Raw genomic sequence first — 17,704 nt, forward strand, 5'->3', positions numbered from 1 at the left:
TGCAAAGATGGGTTCGATAAAGGACAGAAATGGTATGGACCTAACAGAAGCAGAAGATATTAAGAAGAGGTGGCAAGAATACACAGAAGAACTGTACAAAAAAGATCTTCACGACTCAGATAATCACGATGATGATCACTCACCTAGAGCCAGACATCCTGGAATGTGAAGTCAAGTGGGCCTTAGAAAGCATCACTACGAACAAGGCTAGTGGAGGTGATGGAATTCCAGTGGAGCTATTTCAGATCCTGAAAGATGATGCTGCAAAAGTGCTGCACTCAATATGCCAGCAAATTTGGAAAACTCAGCAGGGGCCACGGGACTGGAAATGTCAGTTTTCATTCCAATCCCAAAGAAGGGCAATGCCAAACAATGCTCAAACTACCACACAATTGCACTCATCTCACATGCTAGTAAAGTAATGCTCAAAATTCTCCAAGCCAGGCTTCAGCAACACGTGAACCGTGAACTTCCTGATGTTCAAGCTGGTTTTAGAAAAGGCAGAGGAACCAGAGATCAAATTGCCAACATCCGCTGGATCATAGAAAAAGCAAGAGAGTTCCAGAAAAACATCTATTTCTGCTTTATTGACTATGCCAAAGCCTTTGACTGTGTGGATCACAATTATCTGTGGAAAATTCTGAAAGAGATGGGAATACCAGACCACCTTACTTACCTCTTGAGAAATCTGTATGCAGGTCAGGAAGCAACAGTTAGAACTGGACATGGAACAACAGACTGCCTCCAAATAGGAAAAGGAGTACATCAAGGCTGTATATTGTCACCCTGCTTATTTAACTTATATGCAGAGTACATCATGAGAAACCCTGGACTGGAAGAAACACAAGCTAGAATCAAGATTGCCGGGAGAAATATCAATAACCTCGGATATGCAGATGACACCACCCTTATGGCAGAAAGTGAAGAGGAGCTAAAAAGCCTCTTGATGAAAGTGAAAGAGGAGAGTGAAAAAGTTGGGTTAAAGCTCAACATGCAGAAAACGAAGATCATGGCATCTGTTCCCATCACTTCATGGGAAATAGATGGGGAAACAGTGGAAACAGTGTCAGACTTGATTTTTTGGGGTTCCAGAATCACTGCAGAAGGTGATTGCAGCCATGAAATTAAAAGAGGCTTACTCCTTGGAAGAAAAGTTATGACCAACCTAGATAGCATATTCAAAAGCAAAGACATTACTTTGCCGACTAAGGTCCGTCTAGTCAAGGCTATGGTTTATCCTGTGGTCATGTATGGATGTGAGAGTTGGACTGTGAAGAAGGCTGAGCGCCGCAGAATTGATGCTTTTGGACTGTGGTGTTGGAGAAGACTCTTGAGAGTCCTTTGGACTGCAAGGAGATCCAGCCAGTCCATTCTGAAGGAGATCAGCCCTGGGATTTCTTTGGAAGGAATGATGCTAAAGCTGAAACTCCAGTACTTTGGCCACCTCATGTGAAGAGTTGACTCATTGGAAAAGACTCTGATGCTGGGAGGGATTGGGGGCAGGAGGAGAAGGGGACGACTGAGGATGAGATGGCTGGATGGCATCACGGACTCGATGGACGTGAGTCTGCGTGAACTCTGGGAGATGGTGATGGACAGGGAGGCCTGGCGTGCTGCGATTCATGGGGTCGCAAAGAGTTGGACACGGCTGAGCGACTGAACTGAACTGAACTGAATCATGCCATTAAGTAGTTTCTCTCGTCTCCCATGTTGATAAACTTCATCTGGGACAAGTATGTAAAATTGGCAAATACCGTGGTCTGGTTAACCAATCCCCAGTTTAGATTGTTTAGACGTTTAAATTGTTTCTCATGTCTTGGACCATGTCTCACGACGAGTGCCTGGCGTTCCCTCTGGCCCCTGGGTGCCTGCACTTTGGGCTCCCTGAAAGGGTCTCCTGCCTCTGGGCCTGTGCACAGACTATGCTGCTTCCTCCCCCTCGGTTACACTTTGTTGAGGTGTCGCCTTGACTGTCATCACGGTTTGTATGGAGACCTCTCTTGGGTTTCTCTCTGAGATCTGCCCGGCTCCCTGGACCGGTGACTGTGAGCCTCCTGAGGGCAGGGGTGTTGCTGTCTCTGGAGGAGTCGGGAGATTGTTAGTTCCATGCCCCCTAGATGTCCATTCTTTCTCTTTTTTTCAGTCTCTGTTTTTGGCTGCACTGGGTCTTTGTTGGCGCACGCAGGTGTTCTCTAATTGTGCAGAGTGGAGGCACTGTCTAGTTGCAGCGCTCCAGCTTGTCTCTGCTGCGGCTCCTGCTGCTGCAGAGCGCAGGCTCCAGAGCACTGGCTCAGTAGTTGGGGCACACGGGCTTTGTGGCCCCGAGGCATGTGGGGTCTTCCCGGACCAGGGATCGAACCCACATCCCCTGCACGGGCAGGCGGATTCTTAACCTCTGGGCCACCAGGGAAGTCCCTGATGTTCATTCTTGAGTTATAAAAATGGGGCCTCGACTTCTTTTGTGTCTTAAGTAGTTGAGTGGGGGTGGTGGTGGATAAGTTTTATGGTGAGGATGTATGTGTTAGTCGCTCAGCTGTGTCCAGCTCTTTGCGACTCCATGGACTGTAGCCCGCCAGGTTCCTCTGTCCATGGGATTCTCCAGGTAAAAATACTGGAGTGGGCAGCCATTCCCTTTTCCAGGGGTTTGTCCCGACTCAGGGATTGAACCCTGGTCGCCTGCATTGCGGACAGATTCTTTACCATCTGAGCCACCAGGGAAGCCTGTGGTGAGGGAATGGGATCCATTTTTATTTTAGCCCCCCAAAGCATGAAGCAAAGATGAAAGTGAGCCCCACAGATGTATGACACTCCACTGAGTTCCTCCATTGACATCCTCTATGTATGTGAACCCACATGACCATGGTGGTTACCATGGAGATCCACAGACGTCCTTGTCACCACGCTGAAACTAAGAGCTGCTCTGTCTTGAACACATAATTTGTTTTATTCATTTACTTCTTACAGCCAGCCCCTGAGAGAGGCTCTCAACATCCCCATATTACAGAGGAGGAAACTGAGGCTTGGGGAGGTGTTGTAATTTTCCCAGGATCCACACAGACCAGAAGAGGCTAAAGTAGGCTATAAACCGAGGCAGGATGGTTCCAGGGTCAGAGCTCTTGACGACAGCCCTGCCCCGCTGCGTGCTCGCGTGTGCACCAGGTGTGAGCAAACAGCAGCAGCTGCCCTGGGTGCCAGGCCCCAGTGTTGCCCCTGCGTGTCAACAGGCTGGCCCAGCAGGCACTGGCCCATGCCTTGGTCTTGCCCGTCCTTGAGGGGTGGAGTCACGGAGGCCCCGTGGTGACCTGGCCTTGCAGGTGGGCAGCCTCAAGAATGCTGGCCTTGGACTCCTGCCAGAGCCCAGATGGCTGGTCTTCCTGCCTCACTGTGGGGAGGACCCAGGGTCTGATGGGTGTGCCTGGCCCTTTTTCCAGGTTGGGGAAACTGAGGCCCAGGACTCACAGCCAAAGTCACAAGCCCCGACCATAGGCCTCCCCTTGACGACTCAACCCCTCTGTCCTGCTGGGGGCCTGGCCCAGGCAGCGCCTGTCACTCGGGCCAGCTTTGGGGACCCTCCCTTCCATATTTTTAAGGTTGTCTCCTCTCTTGATTCCTGCCAACCGAGCAAAAGGGTTCAGCCTTTCGGGTCTGAGGTTTGACCTTGCATTAGGTTTTTAATTTCCTTAAACTTCTGTTTCCTCCTTTGTTAAGTGGGAGAAACGATGACACCTGTAGTCACCGCGTATTTGTGAGGAAGCAAGGGGATCGTCTGTATCCAGAGTTTATTTTAGAGCTGGGGACCCGCACAGCAAGCATGGAGAGAATGCCTGCTCTGTGGTCGGCGTTGTTTCCACTACTGCGGGGAGGTCAGGACCTGGGTTTGCCTCGCAGTCCCCTCCTTCCTCGGAGGGGGCACACGGCACGGAAGTTTGCAGGCGGGGGGTCTGGGGACCCCTCCCCCTCCTCTCCAGGGCGGGCAGGATGTGATTCACGGCTGCGCCTGCAGACACCGCCCTTGGCATAACTGACCACGCCCGGCATAACTGACCACGCCCGGAACCATCCTCCTGAGAAGTTGTCTCTGGGGCTTAGGGATCTTGCCAGCAGGGACAGGGGTAGGGCCCAGGGCTTGGACCCTGCAGGAGCCAACCAGTCCCTAAAGAGCTGGATTCTTGAAGGATACCCATGCCTGGGTCTCTGCCAGGAGACGAGAGTCTTAAATTGCAGTGTGCATGTCGTGGCTGTAGGCTCTTGGCTTTCAGTAGAGGACAGGGTCTCTGATGGAGGGGGCGCATCAGTGGTGTGCTTGTAAGATCTTGTCTCTGTAATTACCAACCTGTGTGAACACTGCATGGCTCCCCTGTCTTCCCCACCCCGGCCCCACCCAAGCTGGCCCTGTCTTGTTCACAGCTGCATCTTGGCTCGTGGTGCAGTGCCTGGCACACAGACTCGTATAAATGGCTTCAATAAATTAGCACTGCCAAGCGCTTTTACATCCTCAGCAAACCTTTCAGCTACTTTTGGAACCGGAAAGGGTTATAAACCCATTCAACAGGTGAAGAAGCTGAGGCTAAGGAAGATAAGAAGGGTGCCCCAGCGCACTGAGGCAGGTTGTGGGTTGCAGTCTGAGTGCTGTGAGGCTGCAACCCGAACCTCTCTTCTGCCTCGGAAGCCCGCCTGCCAGGTGCCGATCTCCGAGTGGCCCTCTCTGCTTCTCCCTCTCCCTGCCTTGAAGCCAGCAGTTCTCACCTGGGCGCACAGGGTGGAGGATGTTGACACGTGAGACGCCCTCCCCTGGGAGTGCGGGACCCAGCGAGGCTCCTGGCAGGCAGGCAGTAACTCCACCCTCTCCCACTCAGGAAAGCAGATCAGAATGCAGGGGATAGGGGCGGGGTGGGGGAGGGGTGCCGGAGATGGTTCTGGGAGAGCCCTGCTTGTATCGCATAGGTATCCTCAGATGTGCCTCCTGTCCAGATTCAGCCCTTGCCACTTTTTGCCACTCCACCCCAGCCAGGTTAGCAGAGATCTCTGTTCCGTCAGTGACCTTAGGAGGTCTTTTCTAACCCTAGTCCTCGTACTCCTTCCTTGGCTGGCTCCCTCTGATCCCTTTAGTCATGCAGCTGAAATGTCACCTCTTCCAAGAAGCCTTCCTTGATCACCCAAATTCATGGGATTCAACCGTGATTCACACAACAGACCTCATTCCCTTTACCTCCCTTGTCACATGCTGCCATCTTTGTCCTGGCATGTTGGCTTAATCCATTCCCCATCTTTCCCACTCCCCAGCTCTAAGCTGTATATAAACAGGGACCTTGAGTTTTGAGTTCATCAATATCTCCCCATCCCCAAACACAGGGTCTGTCACATAGTAGGGCAATAAGTCTTTTGAGTAAATTGGTAAAGGAGCAACTCCAAATTCAGCCAGCACATACATTGGCACCTCCCACCATCTCAGTCGCCAGAGGGTAGCATAGAGGTATGTCACAACGGGGTATGTCTCACCATCATGTCACGATGCCCTTGAGAATGGGTGTTCTGAACAAGTCCATCTCTTGTGAGTCAGGGATTCTAGGGAAAAGAGGGGTATCTTGGGCTGGGCTCCCTCAGGGGCACAGCCTGAAGCGAGGGTGCCAGGACAAGTGATGTACTTGGGTGGTGGGACACTGTTGGGGTTTGCTGACTATCAGTATACTTCTGGAGATAGCTGGGGTTGTAAGATGTGCCGGGAACCTTGAAGAGACTCCGTAACACACCTTTAAACTGTCCCAGCAGCAGTAGAAATCTGTCCACCCATGCCAGGAGGATTTGGGTGGGGGCTCTGACAGCGTCTACTAGAGTGGGCAGGCTCTTCCTTCGGTGGCTGGCATGCTTGGTGTGGCGAGCTCTGTCAGCGATCTACCGGCTCCAGCAAGCAGACAGACAAGGATGGGGGCTCCGGTGAACCAGAGTGTGAGCCCCGAGGCTGTGACTAGGAAGAAGCTGGCTACTTGTCTTTGTTTCTGCCGGAAACCTGGGGCTGTTTGCAAAATAGTTGCCACTTTGGGTATAAAAGGATCTCCAAGCCCAGAGAGGTCATTTCCTTGGGTTCACCTTCTGAGGAGGAATTTTATGATAAGCAGATTTCCTGCATACTGAGCGCCTGCTGCATACACTTCCTAAGCCTCTTTGGTTCCTTGTGTGGTTTGAGATGCTGGACAAAGCCCGTCCCTCCCCCAGCTCCCCACATCTATCCTGCCCTTGGTCTAACTCCACAGGCTCCTCCCCATCCCTCATCCTCTCTCTCAGTTCAGTTGCTCAGTCGTGTCCGACTCTGCCACCCCATGGACTGCAGCACGCCAGGCTTCCCTGTTCATCACCAACTCCCGGAGCTTACTCAAACTCATGTCCATTAAGTTGGTGATTAATAATAATATTGTTGATAAGGACTGTAACTGATGCATATGGCAGCCACAGGCGGTGCACTAACCATTTTGCACGTCTGGTCTCTTTTAATCCTCACAAAACCACATGAAATACCTACTCATGATTCCGTTTTATACTTGAGGAAGCCAAGGCTCAGAGAGGTGGAGTGACTCGCCCGAGGTCACACAGCTGGTGAGGTCAAGATGGGATTGGACACCAGCTGGTTGACTCTGGAGGTCCTCTTTCTGCATGGTCTTACAGAGGGACACAGACAGGGCACAGAGGACTGGGACTTCTGGTCGCCGGTCCTGCATATTGTCTCCCAAGCACATCATCCTCCGAGCTCTTAATAACTGCTGATTACATTGGGCAAAATTAGGGTCTGGAAGAACTGAGAGCAGGTAGCTTTTAATCTGAATTTGGGAGATCGCAGTGTTTTCTGTCACCAGATGGGGGGCAGCTTGCCTTCAGGAGAGGGGTCTGAAATGCCTCTTCAGGGAACAGACCCCTCTCTGCCAAGGTGATTCTTCTCAGAGCTGGTGGCTGAGTGGGATGGCTCAGGAGAGGGGCCTTGCTGCCCTCAGAGGGACTTTGCAGAGCTTTGTTGCTGCTGACCGAAAGCAAGAAGGTTTGGATGGGTCCTTCTCCGTATCTTTTAGAGATGAAAGGATCTGGGAGCATAGGGTAGACCCTCTCCCAACACACACACACACACACACACACACACACACATATGCACACACACACACACACACACACACACATGCACACCTGCTCTGTGGACGCTGCCTCTCCTTATAGCTGCTTCCTGGCCCAGCCCGAGTCTATCATTGGCATTCACTTTAGGCTTACCTGTGAGAGGCAGTAGGTCTGCCTGGAGTCCAGGTGGGTAGAGAGCCTGGAGTCTGTCTGGAAACAGGCCTACTGTGGAAGTGAGTGGGGGAGACAGTGCCCTCAGGAAGCACCATCAGGCGAGTGTGGAGGTGAGACAGGGAAGTTAAGGAGCTAACATAGGGTGTGTCACCCCGACAGCTCCTCGGAGGTTACCCCAGAGAAGGAGGGAGCTGGGGTATTGATACACCAGTTGCTATCCGTCTGAGGTGGGAGGCTGCCCCTGGGCACTTCTAGTCTGTGCTCCAATGGCCAGAAAGCAAGCCAGAGAATCACGGGCATCTTCAGTAGGCAGCCTTCTGCATCTTAGAGCTGAGAGTGTAGGGCAGGGCACTCTAGGAATCAGCTGCACCCTTCTGGAGAAAGGTTTGGGCTCTCTGACATGCGTCTTATATTCAGAAATTTATTCTGTTTCACTTCATGCTTTCACGCATCTAGCATTTAAAAAAAAATTGCATTCCATTTTTTGTTCTTGTCTTCATCCTTTTTATTTATTTATGTTTGGCCACACCAGGGCATGCAGGACCTTAGTTCCCCGACCAGGGATTGAACCCGTGCCCCTGCAATGGAAGTGCAGAGTCTCAGCCTCTGGGCCACCAGGGAATTCCCACACATCTAGCATTTTCAAAATGTTTCTTTTTTCCTTGTCACGAGCACATTCATTTGATCAGAAGTCAGCGCAGCAAAGGAACCCAGGTGGTGGTCTTTGTGATCTTTGGTGTCTCTGAGCCTCAGTTTCTATAAAATGGGAGTAAAATACTACAAAATGAGTCTCTGCTTGTGGAGTGTTTTTCCTGGAAACCGGCTACACATTCAATAAATGGTAGCTGTTCTTACTGTTATTAGTAGGGTATAAAATTTAGATATTATAGCTAAGCAAAAAAAAAAAAAAAAAAAGGATTAAAATCCCCTGTGGTCTAATTTCCCTCCACTTAAGAGTCAGCCCCTCTGAACATTTCTTCATTTGTTTGTTTATTTATTGGCTGCACTGGGGCTTTGTTGCTGCATGCGGGCTTTCTCGAGTTGTGGGGCTACTTTTGGTTGCAGTGTGCAGGCTTCTCCTTGCGGTGGCTTCCCTTGTCGTGGAGCACAGGCTTCCGTAGGCACGGGGGCTTCAGTGGTCGCGGCCAGCGGGCTCTAGAGCGCAGGGCGGCAGTTGTGGTGCCTGGGCTTAGTTGCTCCGTGGCCTGCGGGATCTCCCTGGACCACGTGGTATTTCTCATGTGTTCTTTTAACACTGTCTCTCGGTATCCACATGTTCATACTTGTATACCCATCCATGTGCATCTACATAAAACGAGAAAGAGAATCTTCATGGTCCATATCATACCTAAATGTTTTAAAATTTAACTGTTACATATTCATTTGGCCAGGCTAACACACATTCAGAAGGCTCACAATGCAAAGTTACCAAAGCGACAACACTGAGAAATCTCCCTCTCCGGCCCTCAGTTCACCCCTTTCCCTGCCCACCACCCCAGGGAATGAATTTAAAGCTTATCTTTAACTGTATTTTTGCCCCCCCGACCCCTGAAACTCTTTGTAACTGCCTCTACCTGAAAGTGTAAAAGATTTGAATGTGCTCACGATAATTCATGTATCATGCAGAGAGGCACCTATATCCTTGTAAGTGGCAAAGGTTTCCTTGGAAAGTGAACCGTGTTGGCCTCCTGTGTCGATGGTATCATTCTGGCCCTGTAGACAGAGGCTTTCTTAGTACTGCCTGATAAAGATGATGGATCTGGGAGTCACAAGGCCACTGGCTGACCCCTTGAACACGCGGCACTCTTCACTTTAAACCACAAGTGCTCCGTGACCATAATGAGTGGCTGGATCCTCTGTTAACCAGAACCTTTCATTAACCGAGGCCTCTCCTCTGCATCCCTCGCCTCTCACCCTGCATTTAAGGCAGAGAGAGAAAGAGGTCAAAATAAACTCTTCTCAGCAATGCTAAAGGTCATGACTCCTTACAGTGGGTGAATAATTGGTGGTTCAGTTAAACGAGATTGGGCCTGGGGTCAGGGCAGGCAGCCTGGTGGCCCATTCCTTCAGCATGCTGAGGGGGCTGAAGATGAAGTTAGAAGATCCAGGGACTGAATGCCAGCTGTCCCTTCCTGCCCCTGTGACTCCCTCTCTCTGAGCCTCAGTTTATACATCTGTATATCGGGTATGTACAACCCAGTCCAATAGAACTTCCTGTTCTGTTCAGTAAGGTACTCAGCCTCCTGTGCTGGTTGAGTCCTTAAAATGGGACTGGTGTGACTGAGGCACTGAATTAAAAATTGCATTTAATTTTAATCAGTTGACATTTAAAGTTTAGTACTTACATGGGAAAGTGCAGTGCCAGGACCTACCTTGTAGGATTTGATACTCAGCCAATCACTTTGCTTTTTCTTCTTTTTTGTTTGTTTGTTTTTAATATTTATTTGGCTGCATCAGGTCTTAGTTGAAGCATGTGGGATCTAGTTCCCTGACCAGGGACTGAACCCTGGCCCCCTGCAGTGGAAGCACAGAGTCTTAGCCACTGGACCACCAGGGAAGCCCCTCACTTTGCTTTTTGAAACCTCAGTTTACCTATCTGTAGAATGGGGATAAAAATAGCATCAGGTCCAGAAGGTCACTGGAGAGATTAACAGCCCCCAGCACTGCCAGGGGTGGGAGGGTTTCAGGGTAGGGGCAGGGAATGGCATCATTTAAGCCAACAGCTGTTGGCTGCTGTGAGGATGAACTAGGTGGGATTGGGAGTGAGGCTGTCAGAGTTCGAATCCCAACTGCATCTTAGGCAAACTCCTAAAAAACTTTCCTTGAGGCCTCCACTGTCCTCATCTATCATGTGGGCCTAATCACGCAGCCCAGCTCAGAAGATGGATTAAGTGGGTAAATTCATTTAGTGTGTCGTCTGGCACAAAGTCAATGCTCCATTCGTGTTAGTGATCCGACAAAGATAATTATTAACACAGAGCTTTCCCGGGGACCAGCTTCATAGGTCTGAGGACAAAGCAACTGAATAAACTTAGGACGGTTCATGGGGTTCTCTCATTGGCGGCTGGGCCAGGTGTATTTCTTCAGCTCCATGGAGGCCTCGGTTCCTGTGCCAGGAGCAGGGTCTGACTGTCATGCCCCAAGGCTGGCAGAGCTGGGCCTTGACAGGTCCACAGGGGTGCTGGGAAGTTGGTCCCAGAGGAGGAGGACGAGTCGGCTGCCTGAAGGGCATGGGAGGCACGGTTATCGTCCTGGGAAAGTCAGGAGAGGACGTGTCAGTTGGCACCGCAGGTTCATGGACGTGGGCAGTGCCCTGATGGTTATGGCTGGGGAGGGGTGGGACGGGGTGGGGCTCTTTACATCCCTGGGTTCAGTCTTGACCATTCTTTCAGGATTTTCTTATGCCTGGCTTCTCTTTGGGATCTACGTTCCTTGGCGCTGCCCTCTGATTTTAATCAAGGCTAATGTGTAAATGACAGGCTCATATTGGATCTTAGGCCAGCGTTGCAAACAGTATCCACTTAGTCAGTCACTCTTCCTTCCCCTCTCCCCAGCTGGGCAACTGGGGTACAGTTTGAGAGTCAGGGTGGAATTTGCTGAATCACTGTCTCTCTCAAATTCCTTCATCAGAGAGCTATTCCTTTAAGTCTAGGTTAAAAAAAAAAAAATCCACCAACCTACCAGTCCCTCCAACAGGCTTCATGTTCTGTTTGTTTATTTGCTCATTATTTACTATGCATTTGCAGAAACCTGCTTTGTATGTGCCAAGTATACTGATGGCATTTTACATGCACCATCTCCTTTAATCCTCAGAATCCTTTGAGGTAAGTATCACTTGTCAAAAGCACAACTGCATTCACCATGTTTAATTTGTGTACCAAATTCTCTGCGTCCGTTAGGAATGCTTTTGCCTTCGTGTAACAGAAACTCTAATGAACAATGGCTTAAACAGTACATCATTACTTTTCACATAACAGTAACAACAACAAAAATCCAGAGGAGAATAGTTCAGTTAGTGCAGTAGCTCAGCTATGTCATCAAGGTCTTTTTCAAGTCACTTAAAGTATCACTTGTGAGCCCATGGTCCCAAAATGGTTGCCTTGGCTCCAGGCATCACGTCTTTATTCCAGGCAGGAAGATGGGGAGGAAGCACCAGAAACTGCATCTGCCTGTTTTTGAATCCAATGCCATGTTCTTTCCACTTTCCCAGTGAATTCTAGCCTTGGGCCTTTTGCCATTTCCATATAACCCCCGTACCATCATTTTCTTTTTAAACTTTTCACTTTTCTGAAAGTTAACATTTTAAAAGAACCGTTATGAAAATCTCTATTATAAATAGCAAACCAGTGTCTTGTCTTATATTGATAAAATAAATAGTTTAAAATAAAACAATTGTTTAAATGGAAAACAACAGTAAAATTAAATATAGTGAAAATAAAATTATATTTTAAAATCCACTGCTGCAGCTGAGGGTCTAAGCTTGGGGCTGTTTTGTTTTTCTTAAACTGGGACGTATACTGTCTTTCAGTATACTGACAGGATAGCAGGTAGTGTAGGTGTTAAAGTCATGGTGGCACCAAGCAGAGACGGCCTCAGGACTTCATGGGAAGGCACCCTTGAGAATCAGAAAGGAAACAGTTTTCACAGGATGTCATTCACAGAATCTTCGTGCTATACCTGGATATCAAGGCATCGTGTGTGTGTGTGTGTGTGTGTGTGTGTGTAAGCACGTGCATGCTTGCTCGCAAGCTCAGGCATGTCGAACTCTTTGCCACCCCATGGACTATAGCCCGCCAGGCTCCTGTGCATTGGCAGGCAGATTCTTTACCACTGAGCCACCTGGAAAGCCCTTCAGAGCACCCTAACTGTTACCAAAGACCACCATGTGTCCCTCACGGACTGCCTTCCACCTCTGGGGAGCTCCATGCTCTCCTGTTCTGCCTTGCATCTGCCAGGCATCACATCGGTTCTGAGAAGGGGAACCCAGAGCCAGAGGGGTCTATGTCCTGTGCCAGCTGGGGAGGGATCCTTAAATTTTGCCAGGGGAGACCCTCAGGCTTTGTCTCTGATGCAAGGCTTGATGATCAGGCAGATTGCCAAAGAAGGTCGGAAGACACTTTGGCTTAGGAAATCAGCATCGGCTTCCTGGAAGAGGTGTCCCTCCACCTGCCCTGAAATCACGGGTGGGATTTGGGCAAATGGAAATTTTGCTGTGGGGTAAAGGGTTCTCCATAGAGAATAAATAAGTGAAAAAGATACTCAGGTCATGGGACCTCTGGGAATCTGTAAGTGTAGGTAGGGCCTATAATATATATCAAGTTGGTTAGTTTTGACCTATGTGTGGGTGGGTGGGTGCGGATGGTCTAGCATACCTTCCCCAAGGCAATGGACAATGGGAGCCATTTATTTTGGAGCTGGGGGGCGGTGGGGGCTGGTGCGCGAGATGATCAGACCTTCCCAGGGTTTGAGTCTAAACTTAAGGCAGCTCTTGGGCCAAAATAGGCTAATTCCTCCAGGAATCTATCTGTGCTCGGAGAGAATTATTTATTTTTCTGAAGGGCGATATGCACCTCTTAGGCTCCCATTCTTGCGCTGTGCGTGTGTAGAGCTGAGCTCCGAGGTTCAATTGCCTCCGCTGGGGACGTCATTTCCGGGGTGGGGCTTCCTTCCCGCCCCCTCTCCTAAGTGAGTTCAGGCCTCACAGAGCTTTCCGGCCAGGCCTAGACTCATCTCTCCCTGTGACCCACTGGTTATAATTGCGCTCGCAAATTTTACAGTCAAGTGTGTGATGGTCCGGCCGTAAATGAGAACCAGTAAAGATCTCAGTGATGGCACAGCCAGCCCCCCCCAGGGCCCTGGTTTATTGCTCATTAGACATCTTTATTGGGTCTGCCCCAGGGCAGAGGTTAAGAACCCTGGCCTCCTAAGCTTTGAAGTGAGTCATCAAGGAATGTTTTTTCCTTTGGTGTAAAGGTCCATTCTGCCTATATCCAAAGCTCGGGGAAAAAAACAACAATGGTGTACACCCTGGGAACCAGCCAGCCCACTTGTAGGCAACATTTATCTTGGGAAAGTCATTGCATGTGAGTGTTCACTGCAGTGTTGGTTTTAACAGTCAGCGATTGGAAACAGCCTAGGGATACAACAGTAGGAGGTGGTTTCGATATAATGATGAGATAGCCAGGTAATGGAATACTACAAGGCATGAAAAACTGCTGTAGAGGTTATGCAGCTATTTGATGTGAAAGATGTTTATGACGTAATTTTGAAATTAAATGAAACAAGGCAAGCTCCTAAACAAATAGCACGGCCAGCCCTGATTCCATATTAGTTTTGAGAGTAAGTCCCCACTTTTATTGAAAATGGCCAGATTGATGGACATAAGATTGCTAAAAATGGCTGTTGGCTCTGAGTGGTAGGATTTAGGATTATTAAAAACATTTTGCTCATCCATATTTTTGAGTTTTTCTGTAATTGTCATGTAGAGAGCCTGAAAAGATTTAATGAAGGCATGGGTGTCTGCCAGAAGTGTGAGAGCTTTAGGTAATTTAAAGAGGGGGATGCCATGTCCTTGGGGGAGTGCAGTCGGTCTCAGGGGACTGAGTTCTCCACAGTGTAGAGCAGCGGTCACAAACTCTTTCTGTAAAGGGCCAGAGAGTAAAGATTTAAGGCCTTGTGGGCCATATGGCCTCTGTGGCCACCACTCAGGTCTCTCCTAATACCTTGGAGGAAGCCATTGATTACATGTAAATGAGTGGATGTGTCTGTATTCTAATAAAACTTTATTTACAAGAACAAGCAGTGGGCCCGGATGTGGCCTGCAGACTGTAGTTTGCCCATCCTGGAATCCAGAGAAAAACAAACAAAGCAAAAAAAGCTGGTTGATTAATGGTTTGGGGTGAGTGCATAGCCAGTCCCAAAATAGCACAAATAGTAGGAAGGAACAGGCCAATGAAAGTTGAAAAGACGGAAGTTTACATAGAGGCATAAAGGTCACTTGTAACATTCTTTCTCCAAATCAGCAGTTGCACCTGCAGGAGGGGTGCTGGGGTGAAGCTGTTTAGATTATGCTCTGGAGTATAGAAGACGCCAATTAGCTCACGCCAAAGGCTCCAAAAAGTCTTGCTGGAAGGACATGGGTTTACACACATCAGCATTTCCCAAGCGCTTTCTATAAACCACAGGATCCTCTGTGTGGGTGTGAATGCGTGCCACCCACATCTGGTGGTCTGGGGCCAGTTAGGGGATAACCCCCTCAACCTGTTCCTGTGGGTTCCAGTCTCAGATGCCCCAACTCTTAACTCATTACAACTTGAAGTTGACACAGAATTCAAGGCCTTACTGATGAAGGCAGTTCTTAACAAAAATCACACACATTCCAATAAGACACTTAGCTCTCTACTTCTGTCAACACGGAATGAGTTTTATTGAGTCCCCCAACAGTCCTTTATTCCACCAGTTCAAAAGGAATTGTGGGGGACCAGGGGCTGGAACAGGCAGTTCGGAATCCAGCGAGCTGGGCTCCACGGTGGGGGGTGGGGGTGGGGCTTGAGTGATGAACCATGGACAGAGAAAAGTTGCGAAATGCAGACCTGATAAGTCCTGGGGTGGAGCCAAATGAGAATCGCGGAATCTGGCGAGGACTTGTCCAACCCTTCATTGCGAGTTGGTGAAGGAACTGAGGCCAAAACTAGGGTGAGAGACATGTTGGATGATTCCATTTCTTTGAAATATCCAGAAATGGCAACTCTGTGGAGACAGAGAACAGAGTAGTGCTTGCCAGAGAATGGGGGCGGCGGGGGGTGGGGGGCAACGAGGAAGGGGGAGTGATGCTTAGCTTTTGGGTATGGGATTTCCTTCGGAGTGATGAAAGCCTTTTGGAATTAGACGGTGGCAGTGGTTGCACAATGCCATGAATTTACTAAATGTCACTGCTTGCACACTTTGAAATGATGAATTTTATGTTATTATGTGGTTTCTACCACGGTATTCTTTAAAAAGTAGGATGACAGAATAATTCACTGTCCCGACATGGGCACTTTTGAGAATGATAATAGCTGCCCTTATGGGTGTTAAGTGTCCTTTACATTGTAACATCATAAAAAGCACAGTGTTCTGGTTAAGCCCACGTGGACTTTGGAAGAAATCCTCCAGACAGGGAGCCTGGATCAGGGTAACTCCTACCTCCCACGGCAGATCCGTTTGGTACACTAGCTTCAGTTTCCTCACCAGTAACATGGGCTTCTGTTAGGGCCTTCTTTTTTTTTGTTTGGCTGCTCTGCAGGCGGGATCCTAGTTCCATCCCAGCCAGGGATGGAACCTGCACCCCTTGCAGTGGAAGCGAAGTGCCTTAACTGCTGGACCACCAGGGAAGTCCCAGGACCTGCTTCTTTGTGTTGTTAAGGAGATGCATGAGGTCATCTTCCTAAAGCACTTAGCACAGTTCCTGGCACACAGTATGGTGCTTAATAAATAATATTTGTCTTTATCCTTGGCTTTTGAAAGCTCTGGAAGTGGGCAGGAAGGGAGCCTTGGTGCCTCTCCATCTTGAATCGATGGGGAGAACACAGCTCTGATGGGGACTTCCGGTATTGAAGCCTAAAAAGAAATCTGCACAAACAACATGAATGGAAATAAGAAGGAATCTCAAAATGAAAGCCAATTTATAAATATAGCAATTCCTCTCCAGGTCCCTGACACATTTTTATTTTTCATCTGTCCCCTTTCTCTTCCAGACCTTGACTATTTGTTCAAACAATCTTTGCCATTGTCACAGCCTTGAATACAAAAAAAATACCCCATCCGAGGACTTCCTGGTGGTCCAGTGGCTAAGACTCTACATTCCCATTGCAGGGGGCCTGGATTCAATCCCTGGTCAGGGAACTAGATCCCACATGCTGCGGCTAAGAGTTCACATGCCACAGCCAAGACCTGGCGTGGCCAAAATAAATATTTTTAAAATGTTCCTTCTGTTACCTTCTCTTTAATGGCATTCTCATAAGCTCTTCCCACTTTCCTATGCAGACTCCACCACCCCACCCCTCCAACTCTCACTTTGAAGAGATGCAGAATAGCCCCTTACATGTGGCTGAGAGGCGTTCACCTTTTGGGGAGGATATGGATTATTTCTGAGTTTTTTCCATGACTGCCATGGCAACCATCTTTTCCGATCACAAACTCAGGCCATGTAGTGTGACAGGATTTTTGTGCCACTTGTGGGCAGGCTGGAAACCGGTGATCTGGTCTACCCAGTGACTTCGTAACTCTTTGAGATTTCAAATGGCTTTGGAGTCCTGAGTGTTTTCAAATAAGGTCTAACACCCTAAATCTGGGATGCGTTATTATTGCGTATTGCATCGGGATGGATAACACTGCAGAGGGCATCTTTGTGTATGTGACTTTGTCTTTCTTTAGATTCCTTCCGGAGAGTGCTTCTGCTATGGCTCAGTGGTAAAGGATCCGCCCACAATGCAGGAGCCACAGAAGACGCAGGTTCGATCTCTGGATTGGAAAGATCCCCTGGGGGAGGAAATGGCAAATCACTCCAGTATTCTCGCCTGGGAAATCCCCTGGCCAGAGAAGCCTGGTGGGCTGCCGTTCACGGGGGTCTCAGAACGACTGAGCGACTAGGCACAGCATGACAGTCCCTTGCACAGCACACGTTTTTAGACTCGGGACGACCAGGCTAAAAATAAATGAATGTTTTGGGGGTGAGGTATATGTGGGGAAAACACCTGATTCATAGTCAGGAGATTTCAGCCGTAACATCCCCCCTCACTAGCTTGAGATCTGACTCATTTTCTGCATCTGTAGAATGGTGGTAATCCAGGGGAGAAGGCAGAAGGTGCAGAGTCACTGAATCCTTGACTCTTGGTGGGATCTCCAAAAATAATAGCGGGAAGCGAATATTGCCACACTGCTTCTGTCACTTAGATTGTCCCCAGGAGCAGGTGAGCACGTCAGCTTCCCACACCCACACCTGCCCTGGATACTATTATTTCCTTCTCTCAGGCATGCTCTCCCTGGAGGTGTTTTTTGCACACTGACCTCATGTCTGGTACGGTGCCAGACTCTGGGGATACAGCTGTGAACTGGACTCAGGACCCTCCTGGTCAGGAGCTCCCAGTCTGGAGGCGGTTACCACATGCAGGATCAGTGCTGGGCTAGGGAGGAGCTGGGAGAGTTGGACAGCAGAGCAGGGAAGCGGTACCTGAACCCACCCTGGGACATCAGGGAAGGCTTCCTGGAGGAGGTGGCTGGTGCTGAGGTTAGCCGGGCAGGAAGTGGCAGTGTAGAAGCATGAAGGCAAGGAAAAGCATAGTGGGTCTCGTGACCCACCCAGGGTTCATGTGCTGAGGAATGTGAGTGAGTGTGAGGGACAGACAGACAAAGGAGGAGCTGTCCGTCATGAGACTGAAGCTGGAGAGGATCC

The sequence above is a fragment of the Capricornis sumatraensis genome, chromosome 17 (genome assembly GCF_032405125.1).
Source record: "Capricornis sumatraensis isolate serow.1 chromosome 17, serow.2, whole genome shotgun sequence".
In the NCBI taxonomy this organism is placed as follows: domain Eukaryota; kingdom Metazoa; phylum Chordata; class Mammalia; order Artiodactyla; family Bovidae; genus Capricornis; species Capricornis sumatraensis.